Source organism: Pinus tabuliformis, chromosome Q (genome assembly GCF_031772625.1).
Source record: "Pinus tabuliformis cultivar Carrire ecotype Pingquan chromosome Q, CPIR1, whole genome shotgun sequence".
Lineage (NCBI taxonomy): Eukaryota > Viridiplantae > Streptophyta > Pinopsida > Pinales > Pinaceae > Pinus > Pinus tabuliformis.
The window spans coordinates 927,499,964-927,518,744 of record NC_142296.1 but is presented as its reverse complement, the minus strand read 5'-3'; positions in this window follow the sequence as shown (position 1 = coordinate 927,518,744).

The window sequence follows — 18,781 nt, the reverse complement described above, 5'->3', positions numbered from 1 at the left end:
AGCAAACCATGGATCAACTTGGATTGGTCCATATTCATCCTACTCCCGTTGTGCTTGAACTAGCGGATAGATTTAAAATCAAGCCGGAAGGAGTGTTGGATGATGTGGTCGTTTCCCTAGACTCTTGAGAATATCCTACATATTTCATTGTGCTTCAGCCAAAGAATCCTGTGGGAGGACATCCCTTAATCTTGGAATGACCATGGCTTGCTATGGCCGATGCCTATATCAGATGTCATTTTGGTGACATGTATATTTCCCATGGAGATTCCAGGAAGAAGGTCACCTTGTATCCACCTGCTAGATCCATCTAGGAGCTCTGAGACACTTTATGGTTAGACTACAGTAGTGATGAGGAGACTCAGCTTGTTTCCTTGATACATCATAACCATGCCCAATTTTGAGTCATTGAGTCAAAATTTTAGTCTAGATTTTTAGGAAAGATATGAATCTCTACCTCCGTCGCCACCATCTCTAGAGACATCTCTGTGTACTCTTGAGCCTGATAGCACTCTTGTTGAGATTAGTCCAGGTAAATCCTTGCATATCAGTTCAGAATTGGATTCTTCCCAGCAAGAGAAGCTTGTGAATTTGTTGTGAAACCATCTTAATGCCTTTGCATGGGGCTATGAAGATATGAAAGGCATCCCTCCTGAAACTTGTGCACACCATATCTATATTCATAATGGAGCCTGACCTGTTTGACAGCCCAAAGGTGAATGAACCCAGCTCTAAGAGATGTTGTAAACGAAGAAATGCAGAAACTCTTAGATGTTGATTTTATCTATCCTATTTCTGACGGCCAGTGGGTCTCTCCATTGGTATTAGTCTTGAAAAAAGATAGGAGATGGTGCATTTGTATTGACTACAGAGAATTGAACAAAGCCACTCTCAAATATTACTTCCCCCTTCCTTTCATCGATCAGGTACTCAATACCCTTGTTCGTAAGAAGTACTTTTCTTTTCTAGATGGCTTTCGCAGGTATAACCAGATATAGATTGCACCCGAGGATCAAGACAAAACCACTTTTACATGTCCATGGGGTACATTTGCTTACCGATTTCTTCCCTTTGGACTATGTAATGCCCCAACTACCTTTCAAAGGGCAGTCTTGGCTATTTTTGTTGACCTTGAGTGTATAGAAATCTATATGAATGACTTTTCTATGTTGGTGATTCATTTCAGGAAGCCCTCAAGAATCTAGAAAAAGTGCTTCTTCACTGCCAAGAAGCTCATCTCATCTCGAGTGATAAAAAATGCAGATTACTATGCAAGGCAGGGGTGGTTCTTGGCCATCTTATTTTTGGCAAAGGTTTCCAGGTTGACCCTGCAAAAATAGAAATTATTTTGAGTCTTCCTATACCCAAAACTCAAAGGGAAGTGACAGGTTTTCTAGGACATGCAGGCTACTATATGAGATTAATTGAGAATTTCTCAAGGATAACTACCCCCCTTTTCTAAATTTTGGCTAAGGATAGTGAATTTTCTTGGTCTGCAGCTTGCCAACAGTCCTTTGAGACATCGAAGGAAAAAGTAGTCCAGGCACTAGTTTTGAGGGGACTAAACTGGTCCCTGCCATTTCATATTCCTCTAATGCCTCAGATACTGCTATTGGCATAGCTTTAGGACAAGAAGAAGACAAACAATCTTATGCTATTTATTTCATTAGTAAAACTTGTCACCCGCTGAATTAAATTATACGGTTACTGAGAAAGAGTTTTTAGCTGTAATTTTTTCCATTAATAAACTCAGACATTATATTACAGGATATGAATCCTTTGTACATACGGACCATTCCGCAATAAGATATTTGATGAATAAACCATTAACTAGTGGTAGGGTGACTAGGTGGTTATTATTGTTACAGGAATTTAATATTACCATTATTGATAGACCAGAAAAATCGAATGTAGTAGCAGATTATCTTTCAAGATTAAATAATCCTGGTGAAGCAATTCCCATTGATGATGATTTTCCTGACGAACAGTTTTTGCTGTGTCAAAAAAATCTCCATGGTTTGCTAACATAGCTAACTATTTATTCACAACAAAATTACCACCTCACTTGTCCGCTTGTGAAAAGCAGAATATCATACAGAAAAGTGTTGCATATTCCTGGATTCAAGGAGACCTCTTTTACATCGGAGCAGATCTCATTATCCATAGACATGTTAGAGATGAACAAGTGTTTGATATTTTAAAATCTGCCCATGATGAACCTTGTGGTGGTCACTTCACTGATAAGCGGACTGCATACAAAGTGTTACGAGTTGGCTATTTTTGGCCTTCCTTTTTTAAGGATTCCAAACAATATGTCAACCGATGTGATAACTATCAGCGGGTTGGACAGCCTAATCAAACCAATGAAATGCCTTTATGGCCTCAAGTTATGATTGAGCCTTTTGAAAAATGGGCCATTGATTTCATAGGGCCAATAAATCCAACATCATTAAACAAAAAAAATATTTTGATTTGTACAGATTTCGTTACAAAATGGGTATCAGCGAACACTATTTCTTTTGCTACTGAAAGAGTTGTTGTTGATTTTCTTTTTACTAAAATCATTACTAGATTTGGTGTGCCTAGAGAAATTGTTTCTAACAATGGATCACAGTTTATTTCTAATCTGGTATAGGGTGTGATTTTAGCAGTACAAAATACGACACAAGAAATCTACACCGTATCACCCGCAAGCAAATTGTCAGGTGGAGTTGGCAAACAAGGTGATTAATTCCATCCTCACAAAGATAATAAATATTCACAGAAAGGATTGGACTGAAAATTTATCGAAAGAATTGTGGGCATACTGAACCACTTTGAGAAACAACACCGGACACACACCATATGAGATGGTGTACGGGAAACAAGTCCTCTTGCCGATAGAATTCCAGATCAAGACTTTCAGGATTACAGTCCAATTGGGGTTAGATTTCTCTGAAGCACAACAACAACGTCTGCTCCAAATGAATGAGTTATATGAATTCCAAAGGGATGTTGTTCAACAAAATATCTTGGTTCAACAGCAGCGCAAGAAGTGGCATGAAAAGTCAATTCAGAAGAAGAAATTCCAACCAAGTGATTGGGTACTCCTTTATGATTCTAGATTCAAATATTTTAAAGAGAAATTCCACACACGCTGGATGGGACCCTATGAGGTTGTCAAAGTGTATGAAAATGGAGTGGTAGAGATTAAAACCATTGATGGACAGAATTTTGTGTTCCTAGTAAATGGGCATAGATTGAAGGTATATTTTCAGCCCCTTACTAGAGGAGATTTTATGCAGTGAGACCAACAACAATCTGAAAAGGAGTTGGTAGGTGGTAACACCAACCTGTTGAAGATTTGATTCTTTCTTGTTATTATTAAAAAAAAAAAAAAATCATAGAAAAAAAGAAAAAAATGACAAAAATAAAAGGTATAAAGAATTTTTTTTTCATGTAATTATGAAAATTAGTTGACTGACATGATTACAGAAGGATCAACTTGAAAACCAGCATGCTGGTAGGAAGATCGAAATTTCAATAAAAGGGGAATGTTACTTGATTTTTAGATATGTTGGCTACCACCAAGAAGAAGCAGGTTCAAGGAACTCAGCCTTACCCAAGTTTGGGGTAACTAGCATGGAAATTTTTATCCAAGTAAACACTTAATTCCCACTACAATTACTTTTTCCGGCACCAGTGCAGGCAGATTTTCAAGGTAAAAATTTTGCCTTTCTTCTATTTCCCGTTTCGAAAATTCCCACTATTTTCTTTTTCTAAATCCCCATTGAATTACCTTCCTCTTTCTTCTAAGAAAACTACCCTTACCCGATTTCGTAAAATCCCTCTTTTCCCTTGAATTTTTTCCACATCCCATTTCGTTTATCCCCCTTGGTGATATTATTCTTGGAATCCCTGTTGTAATGTTCCTTCCCATTATGAAAATTACTCCTTTCCCACTTCTTTATTTCCTCATAAATTGATTGCAAAATTTGATGCAGTCAATCTAGAAGGCATGCTCATGAAACACCAAACGATGGAAAATAAAACTTTTCTTGTAAATTGAGGCAAATTAAAAAAAAAAAGAAAGAAAGAAAGAAAGAAAGAAAAGAAGAAGAAGTCCAGCTACAAAATTGTGTTCTGTCAGAATTTTTTATTTTCGTAAAATCCCTAGTGCAAGCATGATGCAGTGCAAGCAGGACCAGTGCAGGAACGCGGCCAACTGTGGAAGCAAGTGTAAAATAAATCTCACATAGTCCCGAAGTGTCTTATGAAGGATGTTTATGGAACTTTATTACTCTGCACACGAGTGATTTCCGCACTGATAAGATCATACCATTATATATTTTTTAAATTAATACTTTGTTTCATCATTTACTGACTTAGGAATTTTTTTAAAGTGCAAGATATATTTGGTTCTAAAATATTTTTTTTTTAATGAGTACTGAAATATGTCTTGATTGAACTATGAGGTAGACTGCGGGATAGTACTAATTTTCCAAAAAATTGTATTCACCTCCTTTGAAATAATATTCCACTACTTGTTCATTATTATCTTACCTTGTAACCTGATCTTTATGACCGTTGCACCACTGCCGCATAAGCCTGCACCACATCCAATCATTATTGCTCACCCGTAGCAGGATGATATGTATCTACATCTAATCCGAGGAGCTATTTTCATCATGATCGGTTAGGTGCGATTGAAAAGACAAAGGATGGACGAACCTCTGGCATAAAGCTCTCGACAATCGTTGGTATCACTTATTGAAAATCATTTTGAGGTTGTGACCGTGAATTGTGAAGTGCAATTCATACATGGCACTTGTAAGGAATGAGCTGTCATCCTTGGAGATCGAGAAGACCGCGGAATATCGAAACAATCTTGCACTATTACAAGAATCTGGGTTCCAACCATTTTTACAGAATTTTGACAGTTTCAACATGGTTGTGGTACTAGAGTTTGCGAAGATGTTTGAAGGAGGCTGAGTCAGGGTCGACTCATTAGAATTTGAAGTCACAGAGGAGTCCATTGAGCAAGCTACAGGTTTGCCAACCATAGGTGAACATTGGTTCGAAAAGGAGCGGCTCGGGAAGAAACGATGGCATCAGTTTGTGGTTGACAGAAAGCTCAAGGTTGATTGGAAGAAGGGACTTCCACAGAGTTCCGTGCTCGGGAAATGGCGAGACCTCCTATTCATACTGCAGAAATTTGTGACCTGTGAGGGACGTTATACATTAGCGTTCGTGTATCACCTTCGGTTGTTGCTGCACTTTGAGTCGGGGAAACTTATTAATTTCCCTTACTACCTCCTTAGAAGTATCGAGAAAATGGTGAAGGGTGTGTAGAGTGGGAACACAAGCCAAGTCACAAATAAGCTATATCATCATGGGCTTATCACAATCCTCGTCAAGAAAGTGTTGGAAGAAAAAGGAGTGACCTCGGAGGCATTCTTAAAGGAGTTTCGAGCGAGGAGTGCAAGGAAGTCTACTAGCACGAGTAAAAGCAAGAAAAGGAAGGCAGAGACATCATCCCCTACCAAGCAAAAAGGTAAAAGCATGCCAGTGCAAGAAAAAAGGAAGTTTGTCAAATACACTCCTCCCTCAGCAAAGAAAAGAAAATTCAGAACCTCGAAAAGGAAGAAGACTATCTCTCCAGGGACAAATCCACCAAGCTCTCTGATTGTGATTGATGAATCACCCCAGTTTTTTCCTAAAGACCATAACCTTTCAGTGCTTGTAGATGCAGTGGCCCACACTATGGTAAACAAAGAAAACGTGGAAGACGACATAGAGTTGTCTACCTTTGTTTGCAAATTAAGAAAGAGGAAAATGACATCGAGTGTAGGTGAAGTTCAATCAGAGGGCCACGAGAATGATGAGGCACAACACATGGAGGCCCTCAATAATTTCAATGAACAAGACCGAAACCCTCAATAATTTTGAGGAATAAGGTACTGAATCCCCTACTTTTTTTGAGGAATAGGGTACTGAAACCCCTGTTTGTTTAAATAAACAGGGTCCTGAATCCCCTAAAGAATTGGAAGAACAGGGCATTAAAAACCATGTGGAGTCAAGCGTGCAAGGTACTAAAACCCTTGGCATGAAGACTGTGGAGGGCACCAAAACCCTCGGTGATAAGGAAACCCGGAGCGTAGAAACTTTTGGTGATGTCATAATGCAAATGCTGGATGACCTTGATCTTGAAAATGATGGGACTTGTTTTGAATCCATTGCAGAGAAGGTGTTTACGCCAGAGGATCTGAGCACTGACCCCTCTACTCTCTACCTCAACAACAAAATAGTGGAATTGGAGTAGCAAGTTCATGACTTGGAGGCTTTGAACCAGGTCATGAAGGAACAAAATTTGCAAAAGCAAAGTGAGGTAAAGCTGCTCGCAGAGGTCAAGAAGCAAAAACAACAAGTAAAAGTATGGAAATATAGGGATTCCAAATGCTATAAACGCCTCAAGAAGGTGACTAATCAGCGCAAAAGAGCCTAAGGTAAAAAGCCAAAGGTAGTGAAAGTAGGAATAAGTATTGAAGTATAGGATTGAGAGCTGGCCACCCATTTTTAAAGATTTTTGGCAGAAGGTAAAATGTTGTACGAGGACACACAACAGCTTAGGGATATGAGGAGATGTTGGTGTCCCAAATTTCTCTATTTTTATCCCATTCCCATAGACTTTAACCTCTATTATATCTCTATTTAACCCTCTCATTCTTGCACTGGTCCAAGATAATCATATATTTTTACATATGCTTCGTATTTCATAATTAAGATTAATTAAGTGCTTTATTAATTACTTTACATAGATTTCACGCGTATTAGTATCTCTTGTAACTTATGTTTAAATTTCCTAAAAGTAATTGAAGAACTAAGTGTTAATTATGATTTAGCATGATCAGTGCAGGAAAATTCCTGCATCGCCAACGATGTTGCTCCGAGATCTCTGTGATAGTTTGAATCCTTCCACGTGGGTGTTTTGATCCACGACTCCTAGTTCGGTTGCAGACTAACTGAGGTTGGATATCGGTGATGTATAGTCAGGGATACTTGCCAAGGATGGTCTACGGCCAGCGAAGTTCACATTCCATTATAACCATTAGCTGGTTTTGTAATATTGGTTGTTAGTTCATTCAGCCGAAAGGCTTGAATAGGAAATGATTGTAATTAGCAGAATATGGCTAAGGCCGAAAGACTGTATATAATGTAGACTGTAGGTAGAACCAAGCTAGTGATCTCTGAGTTGTAATTTCATTTACTGTGTAATTTTGTATCGCCCTTGGCTCTAGGCTGGACTTGCACCATCATGTATATTTGTTGATCAAGTTAATACAAGGAACACACCATGTTATCTACACGTTGTGTCTAATTTACATTTTATGCGTGCTTAAGTGTTGAATCATTTCGTTTCCTAAATGGGAAACGAGCTGGTTGGCTAGGGCCCAACCAACCCAGCTCGTTTACCCTTGTGCTTTTGCCATTTAAAAGGTAGGTGTGAATATTTATTTATTTACAGTTGCGTGGTTTGAATGGTTCTTATATTTATTTCTAAAGTTATGAGTGAAATTCATTTTGTAGTCAAGTGTGAATGAATCCATAGTTTGCATGTTTGATTGAGCTTATTCCTTTCCTGCAATTCTTTTCCTACAATTCTTCTCTTGGTTTGCTTTCTCTCGAGTTGTGAAGTAAGGTTCTTCCTGTACTGGTGCATGTAGTTTCCTGCACTCTAGTTTATTCATTTACTTCACAGCAAATGTTACATTTCTTTTCCTGCTTATCATTTCATTTATTCCTGCAAGAAAAAGTATTGTTAATTCCAGTAATCGTCCTTAACATTAAGAGTATACTTCTGAAGGATCTGAGAATGTTTACATGAATTAAGAAAGGATGTTATTACAAACACTTTACACTTGCATTTTATGACTTAAGAAAAAGGAACATAAACATTACAAGCGAATTGTTGAAAGTTAGTTGATGCATGCAAATTACTTTGACTGCTGCTTTGATTATTCCAAATTGTTTTTGCTTTATGAAATTCACTTTCGTTGCAAGGTTCAGTTAGTTAAAACATTCCTTTTCCACATGTAATTTATCTCAGAATTTAGTTTGCAATTGCAATTATTTTCAGCATGTCTCTTAATTATTTTGAAAGTAAATTGGAAACTTTTGGTGAAGGAAGCTCTGTCTCGATGCTATCCAACTCTTAAATTATAACCTCACTCTGGTGCAAAATTGAATGAAACAACAAGAAAATCAACGTCGCAATGATTTTTTTTTTGATGTAGGCGACTAGGTATTTTTATGGCTACAACCATACAAGCTAAGAAGGATAATAAATTATCAACCAAGTATTATGGTCCTTACAAGGTGTTGCAAAAGATTGGTACTATGTCATACGAATTGGAGTTGCATGCATCTTCTCGAGTACACCCAATTTTCCTTGTTTCATGCTTAAAGAAGGTTATCAGTGACAAGATCCCAGTTCAAACAATATTTCCATAACTTGACAAAGAAGGAAAAATCATATTGGAGCCTGAAGTAGTCACAAAAACAAGAACCCAACAGCTAAAGAATCGATCATTTTGAGAGTATTTCATTGAGTGGAAGAACTCACCCACTAAAGATTCCACATGGGAGGATGAGAATTTTATACAAAAGCATCCAGAACTACTCAAGCATTGAGGACAACACTTTTTTTGAAGGAGAGGGTCATGTTAGCTCCCTATAATACTAGTGTAGTCCCCTTACTATTATTGTTAGTGTAGCCCCCTTATTTTTATTGTTAATGTAGCCCCTATATTGTTATTTTTGCGCCCCATAGAAGCCCATTATTACTATTGTTGTGCCCTTACATTATTATTGTTACGTAGGCTATGATTATATTGTGACCCCTTAGACTCCTATATATCGAAAGGAGGTTTTGTCATTTGAATCATCTAAGAATTATTCATTTATGTGATGTAAAGGAGGTTTCCCACTCGAAGAGATTGATTTTCAAGTCATTGATCTATATTTTCTTATGTTTTGTGATCTAGTTGCATAAAAAAATCCTATATATTTGTTTGAAGGATATTCTTCCAAGTAAATATTATCATAAATGAAAGTATCCTAGATGTTATTTTTTATTTAATTATCATCACTTTACTTTTGTCGATATTAGCAGCCATGCCCATCTTCAAGAAAAAATATTGGAGGATTCTTAGTTTCTTGCCAAGATCATAATGGCTCATTTCCAAAAGAAAAATATCATTGGCACAAATGTGAAGAGTTATGACTATACTAGTGAACGTGGGGCCGACACAACCTACATCTTCCAAACACTCTTCTAGCTTGTTAATGTATATACCAAAAAGAGTAGGGTATAAGAGACACCCTTGCTTGACTTTGATATTGCAATTTTTTTATTTTGTCCAGCCCTTAGTGGTCCTAAGCTTGAAAATAAAATTCTCGTGAATCCATACCAAAAATCCCTTAGCTTGAGAGGAACCATTATTTCTTGTAGCCTCTTCCATGGCTTTTTTCTAGGAATGGTGTCAAAATATTTTTGAAAGTTTACAAAACAATGAAAGAGATCAGTTTTATTATTGCAATATTCCTCTACAATTATCCTAAGAGAAATAAGATATCCCATTGTTTAATGATACCTCCTACACCTAGCATGGTTTTTTTCTCTTTTCTCATGGCTTTAAAGACAAAGAATATTGTTCTTTTCCAAAATACGCTTGCAAAATTTGGCTAAAATGTGGCTAATCATAATAGTATTATAATAAGATGGAATTATTTTATCCCCACTTTTAAATATAGGCACAATAATTATCTTTGGCCAAGGCTTAGGGAAGCCTTGCTTCACTACCAAATTGAATAACTTGTGTATGTTAGGGATGAGGATAGGCCCTCCCATTTAAAAAAATAACAACTTCATATCCTTCAATATCCTTAGCTTTCCCATCAGTGAGTTGCTTAACCCCAAATTCAATATCTTCCAAAAAAAAGATATCATCCTCTATAGGGCCATTCAAAATGGTGTCTATGTCATTAAAGGAATCATACAATTTTTTAAGGTAAATATTCCATCTCTTAAAGGGAATCAAATTAGTATTTTTATGTGACATCTTTGTAAATATTTTTATAATGGTAGTAGAGAGGGTTGAAATAAAATTATGATGGAGGTTACCAATGTCATCCTTACAATTTAAGAGGTGCAAAAAATTATTTAAATAATAATAGTGGAATTATTCATTCTAAAAAAGTGAATAAATATTTTTAATAATTGTTTTCATGAGAAATCTCTCTCTCTCTCTCTCTCTCTCTCTATACATGTCACATGCAGAAATTAAATGGTAATTGGAATGACTCTGTGTGTGTGTGTGTGTGTGTGTGTGTGTGTGTCTACATGTCACATGCAGAAATTAAATGGTAATTGGAAGGATAACAACATTTTTCACAATCATCCAAAATAAACTCAATTAACAATTTTATTAATTATTTTTTACAAAATAAAAAAGTATATTTTAAATAATAATAAAATATCAAATATAGTTAAATTTCTTTATAATATAATTTGAAAATGCAAACCTTCAATCTTATGATTTACCAACAATATATCAAGTTTAATATTAAATCCCACCACCATAGGGGAAAAAACATTAACTACCATATTAAAATCTAAAAAAAATAAACATATTTTGAAATATAATAATAATTTTTTTTAAGAATCACGTGGGGTAAATTCTGACATTGCAAGCACTGAGTAAGCTGATGAATGGAAAAGGGGGGAGGGGATAAATCCCCTCCTACAAAGTTGTGGTAATAGGGGGAAATTAGTTTAATCCTAATGGAATAGGCACAAGCAGAGGAAAAGGCATAGGACAGGAGAGGCTCGTTCTTGGGGCACAATGAAAATATCGCCTTAAAGAAAAATTCATCTTGAAAGCTCAAGAAAATATGAAATATGTGAACCCAAATAATAAATTGGAAGGATACCAAAAATACATGAAGGAGCAAACACTCATTTATAAATTCAGTGGAATCTTGCCCGTGGAAAGGGATTTGGTGAAATTGATTCAACTCAAGTGACAACCAAAGGGCCATATTGAGTTAAAATTGGGGACAAGGGGATTTTTCATTATGAATTTCTCAAACCTAGGAGATAGAACGTGTATCTTTGAGAATGGTCGTTACTTCTTCAACAACCATGGGATTTTCATGAGATACCGGGAAGAGTGCTACAACCCTAAACAAGAGGAATTTATGGTGGCATTGGTCTAGGTTTGATTATTTTCTCTACTAGATAGTTTTTCAGATCTAGAGATTTTAGAAGGTATTGAAAACTCCATTGGAATGTTTCTTAAAATAGTTGATACTACCAAGAGGGGCTAATATACCTCATATGCAAGGATATGTGTGTATATCAACATAACACGACATTTACCTGAATCCGTAGATCTGGAGTATCAAGATAAGATTTGGTAGAAGCCATTAGATTATGAACATGTCCCATTTTACTTTTTGGAATTTCAATGAATACAGGAATCTCTTTATAGATTTCCCACTCAATAAATCAGAATTCTAGGCACTACTAGTATAAGAGGATGTGTATGGCTTTCAAAAGGTGATAAACAAAAATACAACTGCTATAGCGACACCAATTCAGAATACAACTCAAGGGAACAAGTCAAATAATAGGTTTGAGGTGCTCTCAATGGAGGAAGAAGAGACAAAGCTCTTGGATGATCTGATGATAATAGAATCGGTGGGAAAAACACACCAAGAGAAAATAACCCCCAAGTGAAAGGCGCAAGAGGATCTGCCAAAACTTTTAGTGAGGGAGGAAACACCAATAAGTGAATTGAAGAAAATGGATACAGAGGAAGTGGGAGAAACCCTAAAAAATGAGGAGAAAATATTGGAATGCATGATGGTAGAATGGAAAAAATTGGACTCCATATTTATCTGGGAGCAATTGTTGGGTGCAGTATAGGGTCTATAAATGTACCAACATTTAATTTGTCAATCCGGATAGTTCGTGAACTTCGAGACACAACACTGGAAATGCCAGAGAAATCCCCTGAAAACCTGCAAAATAAATGCTAGTCTATCTTGCGTTTTAATCTCATCAATAAATGAAATCCTGCACTAAAGAGAAATCAATAAAACATCAATCCACACAATTAAATCATGCAGGAAATAAAAGGCAATTAACAATGCGAAAGGAAATTCTAATTACAAGTGAACAGAAGGAAAACTGAACTAGAAATCAAGCAGTGCTGGCATAATAAAAAAAAGACTGTAAATGCTAGAATAAATTCAAAAGCAATTGAAAACCATTCTTCTTGCACTAATTCTGTGTAAGGTTAACTTGAAAGCATCGTCAAGTAAATATGCTGCATAAATAGCTTATGAAAGCAATTAAATTAATGTAAATCTATCACCTTCCTTGCCCTGAAAATAAAACTTGCAAACTCTCTAGAAGTTTAATGGAAAGTAAATGACACAATTTACTTTCATTAATATTGGCTCCGTTGACATCCAAATAACACATGGTTTTTGTAAGTAGAGTTTTAAATGGATCTGTTAGTGCCTCAAGACAACACCCACTCACATCATTTTCATATTCTGGAGTATAAATCAATTGCAGCTCATCAACATATAAGCAGATCTTGTCAATAAGAACAACTAGAGGAATATCCCAAGTGTAAGCATAAATAGGAATTATTTCTTAATGCAACAAATCAATGAATTTTAAAGTTGAAGGGAAACACTGCAACAATTTAAATAACATTAACTTGAAGAAGGAAAAGAGACTTGAAACAATTAAGTCTTTCACACGGAAAATAATAATTTAGATGCTATTTAATCTAAAAGATGAGAGCAGTGTCGAGCTGGTTTGGCAGCCAACCCAGCCAACTCACACCCTCTTTGAGTGCCTGATTCACACATAAATAGAAATCATTAGACACAACAAGTAGATAAACAGAACATGTTGGGAAATTGCTTCAATTAATTACTGAAACAATGTTTACATTATGCAGACATCCCTCAACTCCAGCAAGACCAGAGGAGCGATCCACAACTGATGAATTGCGTGAGGCTACATTGGGATAGCTCCTCTTCCCTTCTGTGCCTTCCTCTGATGCACACTATCCCTGGCTGGGTCGATTTCCTTCCTTACTGTAATTAATTGATTGACTTCTGACTATCGCTCCAAGCAGTTTATATAGGCATCGATTTACAAATTGGGGCTTTTCAACAGCCAATTAAAATACAGGAAGATTATTAACATTTTGTCGAATTAGGAATTAATTTCAAACTGAGTGTCGAAAGAGGGAACAATTCTGGTGAATCGTTCTTCTTTTCTTGGAGTGGTTGTTGCTAGAAGGTGCGATTAACTGAGAGAAGTGGTCTTTAAATATGGTGTTGGAAGATTCAAGAATGCGAGAAATATCTAAGTTGTTATGTTGTTGATTGATTTGCTGGGGCTCGAATCATGTTATAAGTCATTGCATTTATTAGTGCACCGATTACAGATGTCACCATGTATATCCAAATTGTATATTTGTTGCCAGTCACTGCAGATCCTATTGTCCTTGCTAGATTTGTTGAAGCTCCTAAGATTGGTCTGGATATTGCTACATTCATTGCTATGGTCACTCCAATTGCTAATCCCCCCAATTCACCACCGCTTTTGTATTAGTGGCCATGCAAAAACCACAAACACCAACAATTCGAAAGCGAAGGACTACCCAAGGTTGTCTCTCCACTCCGGCAAGTGTGTCAAGGCATGTCTTCGTGCCATCTGCAGCGAGCGAAAGATGTAAATGTGGATGCCTAGGATGTGCTGAACACAATGGTTTTATTGTTAAGATTATACACGGTTTGATGCTTCTAGTTGCAATTCATTTGAACATCATTCAAAACTAGAGATAATTCTCTTGGTTATTTCACAGATATCAACATTGTCATGAACCTCTATTTACATTTTCCCATGGTTATTACAATCAATTGTCTTGCCCAAAATACAAGATGTACTCGCAACACTCTTTCTAACAATCCAAGAATTGTATGCTTCACAATCTTCCTCTTCAAGTAGGGCCTTGGTGAAGCAATTAAGAGCAGTGACACATAATCATTGGACTCATAGTGCAGGGATGTGAATGTAGTTCATGAATCCTTCATAGTGTTAGAAGCCCATTGTAACTAGTGTAGGAATCCCAATGCATGGTGCATGCAAGTAAGTGCAATGGTGTAGACATGTTAATGCACTTGTGCAGGCATGTCCCAAAGTATAATAAAACCAACTTTAATCCTGTAACATACAAGCCTTAATTAAACTCACATTAACGCTATGTTATGAAACCAGCTCACAAAAAGATAGAAAAGATAGATCAACACCTTAGAAATAAGCCTCTTCGAGGGGGAAACCTCCTTTACATTACACAAATGAACAATTCTTTGATGATTCAAATGAAAAAACATCCTTTCTATATATAGGAGTCTAAGAGGCCACCATATAACCAAGTCGACCTAACAATAATAATATAAAAGCACAAAAATAACAATAGAGGGATTCTATGGGGCACAATAATAACAATATGGGGACAATAGGGGCACAACAATAATAATAAGGGATACAATGACAATAGTAATGGGGGAATCACTAATATTATAGGGACCTAACATTCCCCTCTCCCTCAAAAAAGTGTTGTCCTCAATGCATGAGTAGTTCTAGATGATTTTGTATAAAATTCTCATCCTCCGATGTGGAATCTTCAGCGGATAAGTTCTTCCACTTGATGAGATATTCTGAAATTGATCGATTTCGTAGCTGTCGAGTTCTTATTTCTGTGACTGCTTCCAGTTCCAATATAATTTTTCCTTCCTCGTCAAGTTCTGGCAATATTGTTTGAACTGGGAGCTTGTCTCCTATAACCTTCTTTAAACATGAAACATGGAAAACTGGGTGCACTCAAGAAGCTGCAGGAAGCTCCAATTTGTATGCCACAATACCAATCTTTTGCAACACCTTGTACGAACCATAATACTTTGGTGATAATTTATTATCCTTCTTAGCTTTCTTGAGGAACATTTGTTTATATGGTTGTAGCCGTAGGAATACTCAGTCACCTACATAAAAACTTCTTTCGCTGCGATGTTGATCTACTTGTTGTTTCATTCTATTTTGCGCCAACGTGAGGTTATCCCTTAAGAGTTGGAGAACTTGTTGTTGATGCTCGATGTGATGCTCCACTGCTTGAACCTTAGAATTTTCTTTTAAATATGATGTGATCAATGGTGGATGATATCCATAAAGTGCCATAAATAGGGTCATTTTTGCTGCAGTATGGAAGGAAGTATTATACCACCATTCAGCTAGAGGCAACCATTTGATCCATTGTGTCTATTTATCAAATACAAAGCAACAAAGATATCCTTCCAAACATTTGTTTACTATCTCAGTTTTCCCATTAGATTTAGGATGATAAGATGAGCTATGAGCTAACTGAGTACCGAGACAAGAAAATAATTCTGTCCAAAAATTTCCAGTGAAAATGGGATCTCTGTCGCTTACAATAAACTTTGGGTTTCCATATAGCTTTTGAATTGTTTCCATAAATGCAGTAGAAACTGTACTGGCTTTAAATGGATGTGATAATGCACAAAAGTGTGCATATTTGGTAGGTCTGTCAACTACCACCATGATGACACTCTTTCCTTCGGACTTGGGTAAACCTGTGATAAAATCCATTGAAACCTCCTCCCAATGTTGGCTTGGAATGGATAAAGGTTGTAATAGACTTGGGGTCTTAATTGTTTCAAATTTATTTTGTTGGCAAACCAAACATTCCACCACAAACTTTTGAATATCTGATTTAAGGCCATCCCAAAAAAAATCCTTCTTAACCCTGTGGTAAGTTTTTAAAAATCCTGAGTGCCCTCCTAAGGGAGAAGTTTGCAATTCCATAAGAATCTTTTGTTTGAGTTGGGAATTCTTACATAGGTATAAGAGATCTTTGTACCATAATGAGTCATTTTTCTAGCTAAATGTATTAGATGTACTGGAATCTTGTTGTAACTTTTGAATGAGTGCCCACACTTCTTTGTCATTCTTCCATTCCTCCCTTGCTTCGTTTATCCAATCTGGTTGGATAATAGAAATGGCGCACAAAAATGCTTCCACATCCTCATCCTTTCTTGAGAGTGCATCTGCCACAACATTTTGCTTGTAGATGATTTCAAAGTCATAACCCAACATCTTTGTGACCGATTTTTGTTTCTCTTTAGAGGATAATATTTGTTCTAAAAAGTATTTAAGACTATCATGATATTTTTACCTTAAAGTTTCTTCCCATTAGGTAGGGTCACCATTTCTTAAGTGCATGTAGTATTGCCAACATTTCCTTCTCATAAATAGCTTTGTGTAAATACTTTCCCTTGATTGGATGACTTTCAAAAGCAATGGGTCTTTCATCTTGCATTAAAACAACACCAATTCCATTTCCTGAAGCATCACATTCCATAATAAAGGTTTTTGTGAAGTCCGGCGTAGCTAAGACCAGTGCTTGGCACATTGCCTCTTTAAGATGTTAGAATGCCTTTGTTGCTTCCTCCCATAATTCTTAACAAAATTGTGATAATACCCTGTTAGCCCGAGAAATCCTCACATATGCTTTATGGATGTGGGGATTTTCCATTCCATAATGGCTTTAATTTTGCTAGGGTCTACCTTAACACCTTCATGAGATACAATATGACCCAGATATTCCACCTCTTGTACTCTAAAGAAACATTTGGATCTTTTGGCATATAATTGTTTCTCCTCCAATAGTTTGAGCACCTTGTCAACATGTTCAACATGATCCTTCCAAGACTTGCTGTAGATTAGTATATCATCAAAACATACTAACACAACTTTTCTAAGGAAGGGTTTGAAAATGGAATTCATCAAACCTTGAAATGTAGAAGGTGCATTGGTAAGGCCAAAAGGAATGACCAAAAATTCATAATGACCCTCATGAGTTCTAAATGTTGTTTTCGGAATATCTTCAGTCTTCATTCTGATTTGATGATATCCTAAACGAAGATCCAACTTGGTGAAGTAAATTGATCCATGCAATTCATCCAATAATTCATCAATGACAAGAATGGGAAATTTATCTTTAATAGTTAGCTTGTTGAGCTCCCTATAATCGGATACATGCGCCATGATCCATCCTTCTTGTGCACCAATACTACTAGAGTAGAGAAAGAACTTTGACTAGGTTGAATTATACCAGCCTCTAGCATTTCTGCAACCATACGTTCAATTTCACTCTTTTGGGCATATGGATATTTGTACGGCCTGATGTTTGGAGGAACACTTCCTGAAATCAAATGAATAGCATGATCATGGTCACAAATAGGTGGGAGACCTTTGGGAGTCTCAAATACCTTGGAATTATTGTCCAAGACTTTTTGGAGATCTGGAGAAATAGATGATTTTGATGTGGGAGCCTCTGGAGAACATAATTGTGAAATTAAACCTCGCTGTTTCTTCTTTAGAAGCTTTTTCATACCATTAGAGCTGATTATCTTTTCCGGTTTCCCTACAATACCCCTTAATTCAACTTCCTTTCCTTCCGCAGAAAATTTCATGAAAAGTTCTTGAAAATTAAAAGCTATTGTACCCAAGGATTGTAGCCATTGGACTCCTAGTACAAAATTAGCACCACCCATTGGAATGGAAAGCATTGGGCTATTCAATACATATTCTCCCATGGATAGCTTGATATTATGGCACTTTCAAGAGAAATTTATGGTTCCTCCACTTGCAACCATCACTTGACACTCTCGTGCTAGATATAGGAAGCAATTCAATTCCTTTGCTATCTTACAATGAATAAAATTATGGGTACTTCCCGTATCAATAACCACTATTACCTTTTTCTTATTGATATGTCCTATCTTGATAGTTTGAGTGGTAATTCCAGCCAATGCATTGCAAGATATGGTCAGATTCATTTCTTCTTTATCTAGGGTTTGTTCCTGGACTATATCCTCTTCTTTGACATTTCTTGTTCCTTTTCTTTCTCCTCTTCACAATCTATGTAGAATAATTTCTTCTCAGCACACTTATGACCTTTAGTGTATTTGCTATCACAACTGTAACAAATCCCTTTTTCTCTTTTTTCTATCAATTGTTGTGGTGTCAACCTTGTAGGTTGTGGAAGGCTAGGGGCCACAACGCTTCCATCTTTCTAGTTGTGAGTGGTAGGCTTCCTGGTTGCCATAATTTTTCTTTCCATTTTTCTTGCCAACCTGAATTCCTTGTCCAATGAATCAAGTTCCCAAAGGTGAACCTCATGTTGGATATTATCCTTTAAAGTCCCTATGAACACATCAATCCTATGCTCCTCTAGAATATCTTTTACCCTTATGTTCAATTTTTGGAAGTCCTCAATGTGCTCCATCATTGAACCCTTTTGTTTGAGATTTATCAATTTGCTAAAAAAGGTGTTGCTTTTTGTATCCTCATAATGTGCTATCATTTCTTCCATAAAAATTGCCCAAGTGACAATTTGCTTATGAGAGCGAAGCCATCCATACCATACAAACTGATTTGGTTCCAAACATAAAGTTGCAATATGTACCTTTTGAGTGTTTTTCACATTATGGAGATCGAAAAATTTCTCCATCTGTAGTATCCATGTTCCAGGATCCTTGCCATCAAACTTCCTCATATCGATTTTTGGAACATGGTGGGTCTTCAATCCAACATCAAAGTCTATGAAATCATGATTAACATTTCTTTGCTCTC